The 15,685-nt window shown below is 36.8% G+C and overlaps 1 protein-coding gene across 9 annotated transcripts in view; it reads right to left on the minus strand.

Annotated features, from left to right (window-relative positions):
* The window catches only part of Dlgap1 (DLG associated protein 1), a 759,724-nt gene that overhangs the window by 650,376 nt on the left and 93,663 nt on the right, over positions 1-15,685 (minus strand). For all 9 annotated transcript variants that reach the window (XM_076917637.1, XM_076917636.1, XM_076917643.1 and 6 more), the window contains exon 2: positions 6,542-6,701. The gene's annotated coding sequence lies outside the window, so the exon portion shown is untranslated. The remainder of the gene's footprint in view (positions 1-6,541; positions 6,702-15,685) is intronic.

Consider the following 15,685-nt stretch of genomic DNA (forward strand, 5'->3'; position numbering starts at 1 on the left):
ATATTTAATATTAACATATTGACAGTTGCTCACAGCCAGTGGCGTGGGACCCTTCCAGTCTGCCCCAGTGCCCTGAGCAATCATAGGGCACTAGCTGTGCATACAACACCCCCCAATTCAAAGGGAGCTGGACTCCAGGAGCTCTAGCAGGCCCAGAATTGTAGAAGGAGGTATATCCTTGTACACCACAATTTTTAAAAAATCATGTTCTTCTTATTTTAATCTTTTTAAAAAATTTTTGGATGCCAAGGAACTTTCTGCTGAGTGTCTATGGTACTCTACAACTAGGCATACTTATGCATAGGTAAAAGGGAAGGATCCACTTACTGGTATATGACATGATTCGGATCAGGTATTTGATATGGGGAAGAGGGCATGTTAGTGTTTTTTCTGCAGGATGCTGAAGGAACATGGTGGCTGCCAGAGTGATGGGTGAGACATGCTGATGCTGGGACAAAGAATAATGCTGACCTGTGAGCTTGCTGAGTGCCTTGACAATGATGACTGGGTAGCTGTATTGGACATATGTTCAGACCCACCTTTGCTTACCTACACCCCTGATGGGATAAGCTACCTTGCCTCAAGTTTTTATACCTTGTGGAACAGAGAATCAAAAAGAGAAGTTATAATGACTCTTGTATTTCTCTTAAATGTGACCAGTTATTCAGATTCAATCATGGACTGGTCTAGAAATCACTCCAATATTGCAAATAATGGTCTTTATTTGGAAGGTTGGTTCTAGACATTTTCAGAGACATATTTGGAAGTTAGCTGCAGTTCTCTATGATGTTATTTTAGCAAGAGATAAAGTTGGGACAGGATCTGGATTTCAAACAAGTGTTTGTACATGTATTAAGGCTCTTTTAATTGTCAAGTTAAAGTTACTTTTGTTTCTTCTACAGTATTTAAGGTAAGTTGCATTGATTATACACTTTCTAATTGCATTAGTGTATTGAAATCTGGCATGTCAGTTATGGAGGTCTATCAACCATCTATTGTTTTATTACCCTGAGTATCACAGAACCTTAATCTTCTGAAAAAAGCTTGCAAGTACTGGAGAAATTTAGTCAGGCTTTAAGCAGAAGCAAGAGAGTAGTGGGCTTGATTATTGCTGGTTTAACAGCTTTAATTACATAAATTGCTAGCACCACTGCTTCTGCAATTGCCTTGACACAAGAAGTTAAGACACTTACTTTTGTTAATCATTTAGCAAAAAATGTCACTAATTTGCTGAATACACAAGAGGATTTAGATAGGCATTTGGAACAACTTATTGATACTCTTTATCCTATTGAAATTATCGGAAGGAGGTTCAAAGTTTAAGAGTAAGGAGTCATCTTGAGTGTCATGCCAAATACCATTGGATTCATGTTAGTACTAAAATTTACAGTGGTAGTCATAATTATGAAAAAGTTTAAGTATACTTACAGTGTATTTGGCATAATTCTAAGATTTTTCCGGATGTTTTACCTTTGCATAGTGAGCTTTTGAATTTAAAGAATGCTGCTCTGCTGACTGTTGATGTGGCAGATACTGCTGATAAAAATACCCATGGCCTGAGATCAGGACTTCTATTTTGGTCAATATTCAAGAAAGGCATATATAGATTGATCATACAAACCCTTTCTGTTCTGGGAATACTTTTATTCCTGCCCATCGTGTTAAAGCTTGTCTTTAACAACATCAACATGTTGGCAGCCAAAGTACATGGCTTGAAATGGAAAATGGACCTCCCAGACAGACTTATTAAATTAACAGGCTGACAAGCCAAGGACAGGTAAGATTCTGCACAAAGCCTTACTAACATAAGACAGAGTGCATTCCTTTTGATAATGCATATTCCACGATGGGTAAGAAAGGCATTCTTGTCAGTAAAACCTAAGACAGGCTCAGTCTTGTTTATGAAATAAAAAAGGGCTGCTTGGCAAGAATCTGACATGGGACAAGGACAAGGAAATGGGTTGCTTGGCAGGAATATGACATTAGCCAAGGACAAAGAAGTAGGCTTCAGGTAGAAATCTGATATTAGGCTAGAACAAAGAAGTAATTTCTGGCAGAAATCTAAATCTTAGGCTAAACCAAAGAAGTAATTTCAGACAGGAATGTAAATTTTAGGCTAGATCAAGGAAGTAGGCCTCAGAATTGAGAATGACTTTGGGCTAGAACAGGGAAGTTGGTTCAGATATCTTGGTCAGCCTGATAAGGCCTTAGAAACAGTCATCATGGGAATATTCATGGAATTTTGTTTAATGCCTTGTTTGTTCTTTGGCTGTTTATTGTCTCGCTTGTTCCTTGACTATTTGCATTTATTGTATTGCTAGTTCCTCAACCTAGAACTGACCTTAATGCATGCATGTAATTAAAGTGATATAAAAGCAAAAAGGAGGAGGGGTGATGGGATAGAAGATTTCTAGGGAGAGGAAATGAAGAAGGGATATGGCATCTGAAATGTAAATAAACAAAATATCCAATCAAAAATTAAAGAGCGGAGTTGCATACAAAAACAACAAAATAACTTGACAGTCAAAGCTTAACATGTTACTCTGATTGTATAAGTTCTACAGTGAGGCCACACCATATAACAGTAGACAGAAGAAATATGCAACTTCTACACAGGAACAACCACCAGGTATGATATAGAGTCCACAGCAGATGGTTCTCTTTGCAATTCTATAAAGGATTAAATAGGACTCCATACTTACACCTTTAACATTCATTTAACAAGAGTTCTGATGTGGCACTGCCAATGGCAATATGCATGGACTATTTTTATATAGCCAACGTCAAAAAGATGTTGTTAAACTAAATTGTTTTATTCAATGATGCATTAGAGACATTTGAAAGAGAAAACTATTCTAATGTTCAGACATGCCTAGAAAGCAAATCCACTGGGGTTAGGGATGGCTTAGTGTTGAAGGTTTTGCCCACTATATGAGAAGTACTGGGCCTGGGCATGACCACAGACACATGGACATACACACAGACACACAGTCTCTCTCTGTCTCTCTCTTTCTCTCTCAGTTAACTAGTTTCACTGACATTGAATCTAGAAGTTCTGTTTTACACCATGCTCAAGCCTTACTCTGCTTACTCTACTCTTCTGCAGAAACAATATAAATAAACTTTGGTCATGGTGCTTGAGAAACTGACTATTAACATATTCCTGTCAGATATAAAAGTCAAGAAAGATTTTCTGTAAACCTTATATGGGAGAAAAGTCTTATCTCAGAATCTTTCACAGATCATTGAAATTGAAAGCGTGCTACAATGTTTAAGGTACTAAAATACGGAATTGATCAAAATTAGATGTTTGCATTCTTACTTCCCTTAATATCTCTGTCTTTCTATCTCTCTATGTATCTGAGGGTTTCTCTCTCTCTATTTCTTGGTGGTATGACTTTGAGAAAATTACTTTATTTGTCATGTTTTTTAAAAAAAATCCCAAGCTGGAGAGATGGCTCAGTGGTTAAGAGCACTGACTGCTCTTCAGAGGTTTTGGGTTCAATTCCCAGCAACCACATGGTGGCTCACAACCATCTGTAATGGGATCTGATGCTCTCTTCTGGTGTATCTGAAGACAGTGACAGTGTACTTACCTATATAAAATAAAAAATTTCCGTAACTGGACTCACTTCACATCATCTCCTGAATTGAGTCACTAAACATGAATTGTCCTCTCCAGTCCACAGAATTAAAATGGACTCAAAAGTCATATCTGGTAATATATTAGTCTCCGGATATGCTTGCGCTAAGTCCCTAATTTGACAGTGAGTGTTTTTAAAAATGTTAATTGTGCTTTCCTTAATGCTTGGAAAGTCCAAAGATCTTTTATTTAAATTAGTCATCTATAATTTAGGAACATGAAAGACTACATTTAATAATACAGATAAAAATATACTTTATAAGCTTACATTTTAAACATTGATAAATAAATATTTTATATGCCTAAAACTAAATGGATTTATTTTTTTTTTCACTGAATGTGGTTTTTAATCTTTGTAGTTTTGTGCAGATGGTCTCATGTGCCCTTATTACCTACACTGAGTGAGCTTATGGTCTACTTAGTTCTGTACGATTTGATGAAATGATTTAATTCATTGTTCCTGTCACAAATAATCTGGTGTAGGCCCAGATCACATAAACAGGAGAGTTAGTGCTACTGAAGATTACTATATATAATGCTAGATTAGCCATAAATCTCAAGAAACATCTTGGGAGACACAGTGTACCATTTCTACTACTGCTTGTTCCCGTAACTAATTTACTTAAGAGTATACTGGAAACAAACACACAACATTGAATGGAAGAAAAAAAAATCTAAAATGTGATTTTATTGCTTCCCCAAATTCCTTTACTCAATTTTTCATGATGTATGTCATACCTTAGCATGAGATGTGGACTCAATGTGTTTGGCTTCCTAGAACTATCTGTGGTGGCAAATCATAAATGAGAGGAGACTGAGTCAATGTCTCCATGTTCTAAATACGGATAGAACTGGAAAATCTGCCATTAAGAAACAAAGTGTAAGGCTACTTTAAAAAAAATCAATGTTTTATAATTTACTCTGAAAATGATAACATGTGAAAAGCTTAAAAAGAAGTTTTCCATGGAGATGATTTAGCAGTACCACAAGACAAGATTTTTTTTTTTATTTTTTTGCTTAGGCTGAACATACCACATTAGGGGTCTAAATGATGGAGGAGCATTGTGTTTCAAAAGCTAAGTTTCAAATGTTTCAAAAACCATTATGGGACATTATGCTTTTGGTTCCACAGACTAAAGGCGTGCAACAACTGCTAGACAAGACACCTGCAATGGGAGAGTCGCCTGAGCTACATGAGACCCTACTTCAGTAAAACTAAGTAGAGTAACCACATAAGCAATCACAGCAGAGGTGGCTGAATATGCATTAAAGAAGAAAAACGAGGATAGTAATATTCACGGTGCCTGATCTGAATGTCTTAATTCTGTGCCATGTCTTGTGCCTTGTAACATTTACTATTCATGAGGTCTGGGCTAAATAACCTACTGTTCTTGTTTCAAAAGACAAGGGGACTTAGAAAAGTTTGATACGCTGCTCAGTAGGTCAAGATGTGAGCACTGACGGGAAGGCTGATAAAAAATTTAAGCTATAATAGTCTTCAGACATATTTTCAACAGATTTAAGAGTCCCAAAACAGTAATACTCTTGAGAACTCTAGTAATTTGTTACAACTGCCATTGGCTGCATGAAAGTTAAAAATGGTCATCATAATAGAGTTTTAGGATGAGAAACTTAAGTCTTCATAGAAAAACTTAAGAACAAGATTAATTAGCCTAAAACATTATTTTAAATATTTGTACACTGGCTTAATAAAATAATGCCTAACTATTGAACATTTATTGAGTATCAGACTTACTATTAGAATCTACTTACATATTAGTTTATTTAATTTTCAAAACTTCCCAGAAGTCATGCCCAGAAGGTAGCAGGGTCCGAATTCAAACTAAAATCCTTGATCTGTTTCAAGAATCTTTACTCTCAGCCACCATGTTGTAAACAGTAGCATTTATACACCTTCAACCTCTCAGGTCCCATTTTTGGCCTTTATTACTAGTATACATCAGGGAAATGATTCCTTGCTACCACCCACAAAATATATGCAAACTTGTCCGACACTGTAAATGACTGTGAACCTCAGGAGATTGTCCCCTACCTACAGAGTCAGTTGGTTTTTGATTTATGTCTCACAGGCACTGACGTTGGTCTAGATTATCAGATAGGAGAAGTGAAGGATAACTGGTGTTTGAGAAGAAAACCCTTTGCATGTCTTCTCTGTCCTAACATCTGTCTACTCATTGGTTTCATGTCGTGAGCCATCATCGGTTTTTACCCCCAGGCTTCTGTTCTCAGGAAGCCACTGTGTGACTAGAAGATGCAGAGCTATCTTTATTCATCTTCATCTTCTCCCTAAGGAGTCCCTACAGTAAAGACTCCTGCTCTACCATCTGGTTGCAACTCACTGTCTTTTCCCAGCCCCAGTACTCTGAAAGTTAACCTTGATCAGAGTATCTGGTACTTTTACAGATTATAACACAATATATCAAACCTAAAGAACGAAATTTGGAAATGAATTATAGATAGTATCAAAACAAGGAGGGAAACTCAGGTAGAGAATAATTTGCATATAAGTAATTATAATACACACATTTTCATCACAGCTAATTTTAGAGAAATTGCTTTCCCATTTTACAGCCATTGACTTTACAAAGGTAAAACCAGCCCAGACTGTAGCAATTAGAGGTTCCATAAATTGCACCACATTTTTACAAGGAAGAATGCTTGTTAGGAAATTCCACTTACACTGAATGTTAACTTTATATACTTTATGTGTGCACTAAAACTTCTTCAAGTAAATGAGTGTTTAGTAGGGTACTGATAAAGATGTCATTCAGTGCATCAATGCTTTTAAAAATGTATCTTTCCAATCAATAAAAATGTAGAAATAAATACTTCACAACATATCATGACATTAAATACAAAGGTATGTTAAATTCTTACCAGTCCTGGTGAGACTAATATAGTCCCTTCTAGAAGTCCTTCATTAATCTGGGATTATATCTGGGCAAGCTGAATGTGTGCTGGTCTTTTGAAGAAAGTGTCCCAGGAAAAGGTTTGAGCAGCAGTCACTAAAAATGGCCCAATAGTATCACTCAGTTTTCTGAAACACAGAAGGTGGTTGAAAAAAAATAAGAATGGGAGTCTGCTCACAGAGCACCTGCTCACAGAGCGCCAAATCTGTTCTTTGCACATGACACATACTCATTTAACTGCACAGCAGTTGAAGCTTGTCAGTTTTTGAACATCTTAAACGTCTTACTTTTTTACATTATTTCTTTTACTTTTGAGATTATAGTTACATCATTGTCTTCTGTTTTCTCACTCCAAACCCTCCCATACACTCCTTCTCTCTCTCTCTCTCTCTCTCTCTCTCTCTCTCTCTCTCTCTCTCTCTCAAGTTTACAGCCTCTTTTTCATTAACTATTATTACATGCATATATGTGTTTATGTACATGTTCCTAAATATAACCTGCCCAATTTGTATGCTACCTACAATGATCAAAGTGGAGAGTAATAGAACCCAGTCCTAAAGGATACATCTACAAAACAAGTCCTGCAGCTTATCCTTTAGCAAACAGGCTAAAGTAGTCAACGATGCTCTCCATTTTACATGATATTATAAATAATGTATCAGTAACATTCTCAATAGATGCATTATGCATAAGATAATAGTGAACTATTACTATAGTTGTTCATTTGCATACTTAACCTACATTCAATTTATACATTAGATAAAGTGAGAGATTGAAAGCCACTATTATAATAGAGTCATTATGACAGTATACTGTGGTAAAACCTCCAGTATCATTTTACTTTAGCTTTGGGCCATGATTATGTATACGAAGTTTTACTCCTGCCACAAATATTGTAAAACTAGTTACTCTATAGTTTCTAAGTAGCCAAGAGTGGGTGTCATACAAAAGATGGTTTACATGGCCAAAAGCATAATTCACTCCAGCCAGGATGGATCAAAACAGCATGACATCTCACCATGCTATTCAGAACAGGGTAAATTTAAACTTATGAAATGTTAATTTCTGAAATTTTCTATTCAATATTTTAGCCATTGACCAGCCATGCATGACTAAAACTGAATAAAAATTATGAGAACAAAAAGAGAATAAGAAGAGAGCACTACTCTGTATTTTGAATAAAATGAAGAGTGGGATCTTGGAGTCACATATGGTCAGGGTTCCTGCCACTTCATGACAGTCAAGCCAAGTAGTTGACCTCTAAGGGGGAACTGTGCATGTTCTGTGCAGACACCTGTGAAACAAAATCAAGTTGGCCTAAGTGAAGCACTTTGTAGTATTCAATGGAAATCTACTGTACTTGTCTGTATCTCAAAATCTCTTTCCTTTCCTTCTTTCTTTATTGCTTCTTTTCTCTCTCCCTTCTTGTTGCTTAAAAGCTATAAAACAGGAAGGTATTGACTGAGCATACAGTACAAAGCCTTTGGTTGGTGTTTGTTAGAAATCATCTCACCATCCATAAGAGATGTCTTTGCTTCTGTTCTACAAATAAAGAAACTAAGAATCAGCAAATTCAGAATGTGTCAGAGTCAGATTACAGGAAATCAGTGGATCTGAACCTTCATGTCTGTCTAATTTCTGCCCCATTTCTTTGTTTTATTTTTCTATCCCCTATTTTTATTTTAATTATTTTTATTTTTGCCTTTTTTGGTTTGGTTTAGTTTAGTTTAGAGACAGAATTTGGCTAAGTAATACTTGCTGACTTTGAACATGTCATTGTCCAACCCCACCTGGCATTACTGTCAGGTATCACAATACTTGAGGGAAACACACTCATTTTTAAAACAAGTTGATTTCCATTAAAATGTTTGCTTGATCTAAACATTGAATTATTTTTGTGGATGAATTAAATACTTTACAAAGATGAATGAAATGATGAAAACAACAAACTGAATTTCCAGCTAAAAACAAAAGAGAAAATAACAAAAGTAAATCAGAAAAAGAAAACCCAAATATCAGTACTCTGTTGATTAAAAAAAAAAAAGTTGGTAAGTAATGGGGAAAGGAAGCTTTATGCATTGTTATAAAATTGTAGGTTAGAATACTCACTGTAAAAAAATCAGTAAGGAGTTTCATCCAAAATAAAAACAAAAGCATTCACAAGCTATTGTATGATACACCTACTTGACTATTGGGTATACAGTTATGGTTATAGGAACCCAGGTCACCATTCCTAGAGATTTTTCCACACCAATCCACCACTGCTGATAATCATGAAATTAGAGTATCGCTTCTTTGTCTATCATTGAGCAAAACTTTAGGTTCTATCTCTCTCCCTCCCTTTGTTCCTCAATCCCTATGTTCCCCCATCTCTCTGTTCCCCCCTCCTTTCCTTCCATCCCTAACAGAGTTTTGTTTAGCCATAGAGAAGAAGAAATTATGTCATTTGGAAAAAAATAAAAGAATCTTGTTATCATTAATTTAATCAAATAAGCCAGACTCAGAATGACAACCATACATGTGTAAGTCAATAGCAATGTCTATGACAGGTTAGTATTCCGGAAGAGATAGGCAAAATCAGGAGTGGGGAGAGCTGATAAGACAGAAGTTACCTGAGGGAAGAAAATGAACAAGGAAATGGCATCCATGAAAATGTCAGATATCACATCACTTTGTACAATAAATAGAATCCTAGTGATATTTTTAAAGCAGGGGCATGTAATAACAGGGAACTGTTATGGAAGAGCCCCATGGTGTCATTAGTAAGACACTAATGTGCATCTTCACTGAGCATGGTGACCTGCATAGTTGCGTGCTTCTCAGTGAATGTCTATGGTTGCACACTTGCTCTCCAGTCAGTGGCCGTCCTGACCTTGCTTTCCAATGATCTCTCCTCAGCCAAAAGAATGCAGGTTCTCAGAGGAAAGAGTTGAATGGGGGAAATGTAATGGGGATGAACAAGAGGAGGGAGAGCAGCAAGATGAGCCTGCAAGTTCTTGTGGTGCTGAAAGTGAGCAGGAACTCAAAGGTCAGTAGCACAGCATCATATCACGGGAACAAAGGATCCAACCTAAGTGTGTTTCCAATGTCCCAGCCTACAGCAGTGTGCACAGAATAAAAAAAAAATACTCAGTGTCTGTTTTATAGATGTGTCACCAACGGAATACGTGAAGATGAACCAATTCATTCTCAGAGTAGAATTTACATGGAAAAGTACAGAAAGAAAAATGGGAAAATAACATTCTCATAAACACTATTAATTGTTTTGAAGGCAGGGATCATTTCTGGGTGTTCAAAGAAGAGAGGAAAAAAAACCATGAGGAAATAGGATATTAGATAGGCCCAGGTGGCCTTCCCACATGACGCTTAGTAGCCAACAGAGAAGGAAAAATGTAAATTGTCAGTGGAAAAAATGAAATCCTCCACATCTACCAAGAAAGCAAATTTCACCTCCGTGGGCATCAGACAATTCAGCCTCCTGAATCTCATGAGGTCACATCTTAGCTTCTGTGTTAGTCAGACAAAGGACAAATAATCTGAATTTAGCCAGAAAGGAAAACTTTGTGAAGCAATTGAGGGACATTCTTCAAAGCAAATAGCAGGCACTCTTACAATATCAAGGCTAAGAAGAAAAGGTCTCAGGGAGTTCACTAAGAAGGGGAGAGCCACGAGAATAAATGAAAAAACACAAGCCAGCCAAGAAATACAAGAAGTTTATCATGATTGCAACATTTGAAGCAGTGTATAAGTAACATCAATATTCATGAATTTATAATTATATCATAGTTATATAAGAGGCTGGCATTTGGTGAAGGTACAAAGTTGGTGGGAATTGTGTCCTTTCTGAAGTTATTTTACAGATTTGAAAAGTAAAGGCAATCACATTTCTCTTGCATAATTATTATAAAATGTCAGAATTTCCCGAGGATTTCTTCTCTAGCCATCAACCAGTGAGTTTGAATGAAATGAACTAAATGGAATTGAGTCTCTTAAGTGATACCTACTTTTAACTTTTTCTGTAGAGGCCTTTTTTCCTACATATCATACACATTCCCCTTAAGGACTTCACAGTCTACTGAGAAAAGTAATTGAATCTGTCACTGACAAACAAATATGAGTTTCAGTCATGCAGATAACAATTTCAACCAACAGAATACAGGGTGCTCAGGGTTCTTGTGATTGTCTATCCCACTCAAAGGGCCTCTAAGGCAGTATCTTAACATGGAGAGATATCAATATATGCATTATTTAATTGTGAAAGGTAATATCACATTTAGGTCACAACAAAATGTTGATAATTTTCATATAAATTAATATAATATTAAATTTTACTATGTAAACATGTTCCAGCTGGTTAAAATGTTGATTTCCTTATAATTCTTTTTCAGTGCACTGCCAGGGAAATGAGTTACTACTGTGCACACACAGAGTCATTTACAGGTCTTAGAATATGATGAAGGTACCATAGAATTACTGTTTAAACAACCACATATCCCTCAGACTTTAACAGCCTTTGGTGATGCATTTATATTTCTGACTATGACACTGCAGATAACTCTATCCTGAACTATAGTCTACCGGTATAACACATAAAGTTCTTCAGTTCCATTGACTCTGACTGCCATCATTATAAATTCTTCAGATTATAGATTTGACCTGATTATCACATCTTTAGAACCCAGGCATGCCATTCTTTTACTAGTTAATGCTCTTCAAGAGACACTGGAATGAACACAGGCCACTTTGTAGAAATACTGATGATTGAAATCACAGCCTTCATACACACTGGAGGAAGCACACTGAAAAAATGCTTTATTATTTTTGGCATGTAGCAAAGAATCAGAGGTTGGTTTGCAAGCTTTCTGTGAAGCGGAGAGTTGAAGGGCTGTGTCAGGGCTCATCATGAGAAGAAAGTGCCAATCTCTCAGCTTTAACTGGTTCAGCCTTTATGATTCTCTGGTGGTGATGTAATCACCAGTGAGGACTATTAGCAAGAATTACATAAACCTCTCTTCACCAATTGTCAACTTGTATATTGTAGATTAAGCACTGCCACGGGCTTCTAGTTGTTGGCAACTCGAGCTGTGGAAAATGTCACAGGGCCTTGCTTGCACACTAGCTGTGCTCCATGGAGCAGAAAATTAAGCCTGGCATATTGGGGGGAGGAGTCTTCTGGTCTGTAAGAATTTATAAAAATAGCCATATGGATAGAACCCAGGGTCACATTTGTAAGTTTTTAATAGTCCTTCAATAAATAGTTTTGTTCGACATTCTAAAATCTTAGCTCATTCTGTCTCAAAGCCTAGCTAATGTTTTGTTGCAAGAATTCATTTCTTCTTCTAACTGAGAAGATATAAAGAGCACAATACAATATTTCTAAATCATGGCACATCAAAATATACTGAATAAAATCAGCACCAACAACTACAATCTGCCTTCTATGTAGCAACTACTCTGATTTATTTTGAATAAGGATTAAGTCTGAACCAATAATCATTTGTCAAAGTATTAGGAGCTTCATGAAAACAATTAGTTTCATTGCACAAAGGCAATGCTATAAATGGAGTCATTAATCTAAACAGCGCTGGCCTGAAGTTTACTGTTTATTTTATGTGTTTTGTTTAAATTATTCTTAGCTTTTTAAAAGAATACTATTTCTGTGGTAATGCTTAGGCATTTTTGAAACATCTATGTGCATTTTTTTTCTCTTACAACAGCATACAGTTTTATCACATGGGCCTCACCTTATTTGTGAATATGGAATAAAACTGTGGTATTGGAATGTTTGACAGAAAGGTACCATTCATGAAATAATGACATACTGCTGTTTGAAGGGGGGGCAGTTCTGATGCTAAGGTCCCATTCCCCGGTTGGTTCTTGAACTGTTAGTAAAGAAAACCTGGGCTCAACTGTTGAGGGGAAGGTGCAGGTGGGACTTTTAGGTCCCAGAAAAAAAAAGCAGACACAAGGAAGGACAGAGTTTTTCTGCCATGCTTTGGAGGGAAAGGAAGCCAGCAATCATGTGAGGCCTTAGGAAAAGCAGGGTCCTGTGGCCACTGCTAGAGGCGGATGGTCAGGGATGTTTGTCAGGGGCTAGATGGGACTAGCCACTGAAGTTTAAGGCAGGTGGGAATAGCAGAAATAAAAACATTATTAAGGGAACATTCATAAGCTAACAGTTCAGCAATCCCCTTCAGCTGCTGGTCACCTCTACACTGTAAACGAAGAGGCACAGCTTGGGGCTTGCCTGTCGTCAGAAAAAGATGAGCCAATAACAGGACTTCAAACTGGCTGCAAAACCAGAGTAAACTGCTGGCATTAACTTGATGCTTTCCAGGTCTAAAGCTAGTGGAAACTAAAGGGTGAATCAGCAGTGAGAGAAACTCTCCTTGCTCTTCTTTGTACAAAGCTAACGCATACTAAAAGGTAAAGATGTGTTAACAAATAAGGTCTCTTACCTCTTGAACACCAATGAGCTTTTGGCCACAAAGAATACACTGACTACAAAGTTACAATGTACGATAATAGACTGTAATGAATTATTTTCTCATTTGATCTAACTTAGTCCAAACAGGTAGAGAATAGGTATCAATCCAGAGGCTGACATTATTCTGGGCAGAACAATTTTTTTTTATATGTTCAACTCAGTCAAAGGCTCAATGGATGAAGTCTTGAGGCATTTGATTCTATCTTCTTCTCCAGCTTTCCCCTTTGTTCTTTCTTACAAGGCACAGTACCCCTGTCCTAAACACTGCTTTCATTAAAATGCTCCTTGAGTTTTTAGCTGTTTTCCTTTCGGTTCTTTGTCTAGGAAGATGCTCCAGGAAAGGTGTTTCTAAACTTATGTTTAGGTCTAAACCTAAACTAAGCCTAAACTTTAGGTTTAGGTCTTGACTGTCACGTTAGGATTGGTGGATGGATCAGAGCAGTGATTGCTGCAGACTTGAGGCAGGATCACCCAACTGATTGGAAGGCAGCAAACAGAACTTTTGAGATTGCTGGAATAGAATAGATGGAAAGCATCTCATGGGAGCTAGATATGTGTGGGGAATCAGGGAAAGTTACCTTTATTTTCAGGCCCTTTACTTTGAAATTATGCCTTCATAGGAAGTTGCAAATACATGCATAATATACAGTGCATAGGGAGTTCCTGTGTATCTCAATCCAGTTTTCCCAAATGAAACAACTTGCATTGCTATAATAAAATGTCAAATCCAAAATGGGCATTGGTATCCATAGGGGGGTTGTGATAATTCCCAAACATGAATCATGAATGTGTGTGTGTGTGTGTGTGTGTGAGAGAGAGAGAGAGAGAGAGAGAGAGAGAGAGAGAGAGAGAGAGAGACTACCTATACAACCCATAGATTTGTGTGACTATCTACACAATCAAGATCTAGACCTTCCCATCCTGAAATGTTTCTATACACAGAGTCATATACTGTGTAATCTTTGAGCTCTGACCACTGAGCTCACCATAATATTTGGGAAACATCAAAGCTATTACTGTATCAAGGTGTACAAATACACTTGATGAAAGACATTGGAGCTATTTCCAGGTTTGGGCTTCTATAGAGAACTGCTACAACCATCTGAATATAGATTTTTGTGGAAACATAAATTTTCATTTCTCTGGGATAAATGCCCAGCAGCACAATTTCTGAGTTGTATGATAACTGTCCTTCATTTTATAAGACACCATCATGACTTTTACCAAAGTATCTGTACAATGTGTTGCCAGAAGCAATGTATGAGTGCCCCAGGATCTCGGTCTCGACTTTTATGTTAATTTTTATTTTTGTCATTTTAGCCATTCTGATGTGCACGACAGGAAAGATTTCATTTTTTAACTTTAAAAAAAAAAAAGTGAGGATGCTTTCTGTTTCTCCAGATAAATTTTTAGGTAGTTTAAAAAGTTGTTCAGAATTCTGGCTATTATTGTATAATACTGTTTTCCACATAGGTACGTCGACTACTTGACATTTTGTACATTTGATAATCCAATAGTATCAAGCTCCAGCCTGGTAAAAGGGCAAGTATCTTGTGTTTGCCACAGAACCCTATCTATGCCACCTGTACTAATATAGCCAGTAGCTACTGCTGATAGATCTTCCTTAGAGGAATGTCACATTCATCCCAGAAATACACATCTGTTAACTGATCAGGTACTAACTCCATTCATCCTCTAGGGTGCAAGGTAGACTGATCAGCAGCAACCTACCAGTTAAAATTTGGATCTTTGTGATTGCTTAATTATTCATTTATTTGTCAGAGAGATGGATAATATCTGATCTCAAAGTCCCCAAATGTTGATACTGGCTGATAATACTAAGTGCATTGAGCTGAACTCCAACATTCAGGACTGAATAAACTGTTTGGAAACATAGAGGGAAAATGTACATATTTGCACAAATTAATGTGAAAAATGATACATATTCATGTCATGGGTTTATGGTAAATATATATATTCATATATATGTATATATATATGTGTGTATATACATATATATGTATTGTATATATGTATATATGTATGTATATATACACACATATATATATGGTATGATGTAATATTCCTTGTACTCTTTCAAGCTTTTCACAGTTTTAGAATAAAAACTTCTTTGTCTAAAAGCGTTTTTTTTTCTGTAAGCCCAATTTGTTCATGAGAGAAAAAAATAACCCAAATACGAAAGGCCACAGAGGGTTTTGTACATGGAAGCAAAACTTAACATATGATGGAGGAAACACACAATTACTTCAGTCACACGGATTTGCAACCTCTTGATAAACAGGGAGCACCTTCATTACAATTGTTTTGCTTACTGCGTGGCTCATTCTCAAAGCTGATTGCAATCAAGTGACTGAGTAGATGCAGCAACAGCATCTTATGTCAACTTGGGAAAAATGGTTCTTAAGGACTTAAGGACTTAAAAATGGTTCTTAAGGTGGGGAGCCTTTAGTAAGAGCCAACTTCTCTTGAGACGAGTAGGGGAGGAAGAGACAGAGAGTAAAGTGCGATGTAAGCAGCTGTGTGTTCTGTGGTTGGTAACCTACACCTTCAGCTCTGTCAGCTCCAGATTTATGGCAGCTCAGTTAAAGCAGAGGCATTGCAGAT

This window comes from Arvicanthis niloticus, chromosome 21 (genome assembly GCF_011762505.2).
Source record: "Arvicanthis niloticus isolate mArvNil1 chromosome 21, mArvNil1.pat.X, whole genome shotgun sequence".
Classification (NCBI taxonomy): Eukaryota; Metazoa; Chordata; class Mammalia; order Rodentia; family Muridae; genus Arvicanthis; species Arvicanthis niloticus.